Here is a 4,763-nt window from a genome sequence, read left to right as displayed (position 1 = left end):
TTTTAAAAGAACACTATATCCACGTTTCCAAGTGAAAGATATATACTATATGAAAGGTACAAAAGATGTACCCTTTATGGTACAGTACAAGTTTGGTACTTTTTCCCCCCGCTTTTTTTTACTGAGTGTCCTTCATTTGGATATTAACCTTGTGGGATTTCAGGACTGCACTGGATATTCCTCACTGTGCTTTCATTTGTGGTTACAAAACACCCCAATATAATGAACTATGTAGAGAATAGGGTGTTATTCATAGACACCGTGTACTCATGGAATTCCCACAATGCTTTGCGATAGGTTCGCGTCCAAATGATGTACGATAGCTGGTACAAAACACCCATGATGTGCTTTTTGTAGGGAACAGGGAGTAGAGCACCATTTTGAACACAAGGTAAGATTTACAGGAACATTCGGACACTTTCGAGGAGAAAAGGTCACTTCAAAGAGGTAAAACACTCGGTTGGGTTAGCAATAAACAAATAGTAACGGATATTATTATTATTAAAAATATTAATTAAGGAATTTAATTCCCTCTTGTAATTTCCGGTACAAATCCAAACTTGTCGTGCCGTTTGCTAAGTTTGGCATTTTGTTAGCAAAATTTAAAAAAAAAAAATATATAAAATAAGCAAAGAGGTCCAGAAACCTGTGGCACTTTATCACCCCCATCTGGCAAATCAGTCAGATTTACCTACAACACGTGATATAAATAATGGCGTAAGAAAGACCCGTCCCCCCCCCCCCCCCCCCCCCCCCCCCCCCCAAAAAAAAACCAAACAAACAAAAACAGTTTGTATTTATTTTAAAATACACCTTTTTTTGTTCGTTGGTTTGATTAGCTAAGTCATGCTAACTCTGGTCCACAACATTATGAGCTGCATTATGGGATGGCATTAGGGGACACTAATCTTTCAGCACTTAACTATATATAATTTAACAATTTTCATGTGATAAATAACTGAAAACGTTTATAGGCCACTATACACGAAAATGGTGGATTTGAGACACTTTCGATTTGAGCCATTACTCAAATTTGAGCCAATTTCTGCCCAGATCGGAGGCTTGGGTTCGCGAAGCATATCCTAGGAGTCCATGATGATGATGATAATTAATTTAATTACAGTGGTGGAGAGAAAAATATCATTATTAAAGTTGTATTTAGTACTTATAGTTATTATCCTATTGAGCTGGAACTAAATGGGTTTAATCCAAACTTTAATAACTGAAAAACAAGAAGGACTATAAATAATGTCAGGTTGGACCTGTTCTGTTGGTGGAAAGTTCCGGAATAAAAACTCCAATAAATATCCATATTATTACTTTACACATTAAAATGATGGGTCTAATATTTGAAAAGGTCATAAAATAAATGTTGGCTTTAGGGAGCCGTGGTGCTTTTTATTTGTTTGTTTGTTTTTAACAACAAAACAGCTTCCTGGCTGCAACCCTTGAGTTAGAGATCCTCTTGTGTAGGCATATCTCTGTATCACTCATTTGGAAAATAATAAATAATAAATATAGCTTTTCCATTTCATGCCAAGAACTTCTTTGCAAGATGTAATTGGATCTGAATTTGATGGTTTGGCGCCATCTTGTGGCAGAAGAAGTGCATTGGGTATCAAACTGTGTTCTTACTTTCTGTTTTCATCTTCAGTCTTCTGTAACTGCTCCGTGCTGGTCAGGGTTGTGGTGGATCTGGAGCCTGTCTTGGGGACATTGGATGTGAGGTAGGAATACACTCTGAATACAATCCATCGCAGTCACACATATGTAAAAAACAAAACAAAAAACAAAACAAAACAAAGGTTTGTATACACATGACCATCTTACCTGTCACTCATACAGTCTCCTCCAAAAGTATTGGAACAACAAGCCTAATTCTTTTACTTTGCTATACATGGAAGACATTTGGGTGTGAGATCAAAAGAGGAATATGAGACAATAGATAAGAATTTCAGCTTTAATTCTCTGATAATTACATCTAAATGTTTTGAATTAGATAGCCAGAAAGTTTTAGATTTTATCGGTCTGGTAGTCCTGCAATCAGTGATGACTCCTGAGGCACGTTTTATGATGAATCCAACTTTTTGTCCAATTTTCACATTTTTAAAGCAATTAGTCCTTGATGCATGAAAACGTTCTATGTAGAAGTATGTTTTTAAAAGTATTTTTTGATGGAGAAGAATCTGCACTCAGCCCTGGATGATTAACAGTTTAGCGAACACCCATGGTAACAATCAGACATGGAACAGGTTGGCTAAGAAAAACAACCACAATTGATGACGGAAACATTGTGAGAGCTGTGAAGAAAAACCAACAACATTCAGTGACATCACCAACAACTGCCACAGGGCAGGGCTGAAGGTATCACAATCCACCCGTCAAAGAAGACTTAAATAAATATAGAGGCCACTCACTCATCAGCAGTAAGAATCAGAAAGCCAGATTGGAATTTTAAAAAAAAACAACAAAAAAAAACAGATGAACCACGAAAGTTCTGGAACCAAGATTAACCTCTACCAAAGTGATGGAAAGGCCAAAGTGTGGAGAAAGAAAAGGATCTGGTCATGATCCAAAATGTACAAGCTCATCATTCAAGCACAGTGGAGGTAGTGTCATGGCTGCTTCTGGAACAGCCTCACTAATCTTTATTGATGATAGTAGCAGCAGAATGAATTCAGAAGTTTACAGGAACATTTTGTCTGCTAGTTTACAGAGAAATGCATCCAATCTAAATAGGAGGAACTTCATCATGAAGTAAGACAATGATTCAGAGACACTACCAACACATCAAAGGACTTCATCAACGAGAAAAAGTGGAAGGTTTTATACTGGCCAAGTCAGTCACCAGACCTTAACCCAATTGAGCAGCGTTTTATCTCCTGAAGAGAAGACTGAAGGGAGAAACCCTCCAAACAAAAAACAACAACAATAACTGCAGTAAAAGCCTGGAAAAGCATCACAAAAGAAGAACGCAACAGTTTGGTGATGTCAGTGGGTCAGCGGCTTGATGCAGTTATTGCAAGCTAGGGGTATGCAACCAAATATTAAGTGTTATGTACTTTAATTTACTTTCAGGCTATCTGTTTTTATATGTTTGCACACCTAAAAATTGGGTGGTCTGCTACCAAAGTTGCCACGTTCTAAGTTGTTTAACAGATGTTAAAATCAGGAAGTGAAAGGAGAAATTCTGGTCTATCGTCTCATTTTCATTTTTTGATCTCAAACTCAAATATCTTCGGAGTATAGCCGTTTCAGTACTGTAGGAGGGGACTGTATGTGGTTTTGAACATCCCATTTCAGATTTAATCCCCCTTTGCTGTTACAATAAGGTCCACTCTTCTATAAAAGCTTTCCATTAGCTCTTGGAGCATGGCATTGGGGATTTACCCGTTCAGCCACAAGACCATTAGTGAGGTTGGGTGAGGAGGCCTGGGGTGCAAATGTCGTTCCCGTTCATCCCTAGAGGTGTGTAGTGAGGTTGTGGTCAGGGGTCTGTGCAGGCCACTCAAGTTCATCCACTACAACCCTTGGTAAACCTTGTGTTCATGGAGCCCATTTTGTGCAGGAGCATTGTCATACTGGAATATGTTTGGGCCCCAAATATGTTTAGTTCTAGTGAAGAAAAATTGTAATGCTACAGCATACAAAGTCATCCTATACAACTGTGTGTTTCCAACTTTGTGGCAATAATTTGGGGAATACATACATATGGGTGTGATGGTCCGGTGTCCACATACTTTTGGCTGTATAGTTTAATTCACACCTGGGGCAATTTAGCATAGCCAGTCCACCTGTTGGCATGTTTTTGGGTTGTGGAAGGAACTCGGAAAACCCGGAGGAAACCCACACAAACATGTCCTCATGTCATCTCAGGGAGTTTTTGCCACTATTGTCTCTGGCTTGCTCATTAGGGATTAAATGTAAATCCATATCCAGATTTCTGTAAAGCTGCTTTGAGACAATGGGCATTGTAAAAAGTGCATAAATAATATAGAATTGAATAGGGAGAATATGCAAAACTCACAAAAAGCTATGACAGTAATCCAATCTCAGGATCGAATCAGAAACTCTGGAACCACACCACCATACCACTTCCAAGTATGCTTGATTAATCTGTTTGACTTCTATTACTGACCTGTAAGCTTACACTCACAGTCCACTTTAGTAGGAACACCTATACACCTGCACATTCATGCAGTTATCTAATGAGCCAATCACGTGGCAGCAGCGTAATGCAAAAAAAAAAAAAAAAATCATGCAAATACTGGTCAAGAGCTTCAGTTAATGTTCAAATCAAACATCAGAATGGGGAAGACGTGTGATCTCTGTGACTTGGGTCATGGCATGGATGTTGGTACCAGAAGGGCTGGTTTGAGTTTTTTTATAAACAGATTTTCATACACAACGGTCTCCGGAGTTTATATAGAATGGCGTGAAAACAACAACAAAAAAAACAATCCTGTGAGCAGAGGTTTGGAGGATAAAACACTTCAGACTGATCAGAGAATGACCAGACTCATACCAGCCCTTCTGTTACCAACAACCATTTTTATTGATGTCTGATGTAAACATTAATTGAAGCTCTTGAACCGTGTCGGAATGATTTTTTTTTTGCATTGCGCTGCTGCTGCATGATTGGCTGATTAGATAATTGCATGAATGTACAGATTTACAGGTGCTCCTAATTAAGTGGACGGTGAGTGTATATTTAAATAGCATCTGCTGGCAATGATAAAATATACTGAGACAGAGAAATCATA

The sequence above is a fragment of the Ictalurus punctatus genome, chromosome 10 (genome assembly GCF_001660625.3).
Source record: "Ictalurus punctatus breed USDA103 chromosome 10, Coco_2.0, whole genome shotgun sequence".
NCBI classification, from domain to species: domain Eukaryota; kingdom Metazoa; phylum Chordata; class Actinopteri; order Siluriformes; family Ictaluridae; genus Ictalurus; species Ictalurus punctatus.
Note: the sequence above shows the minus strand (reverse complement) of the source record.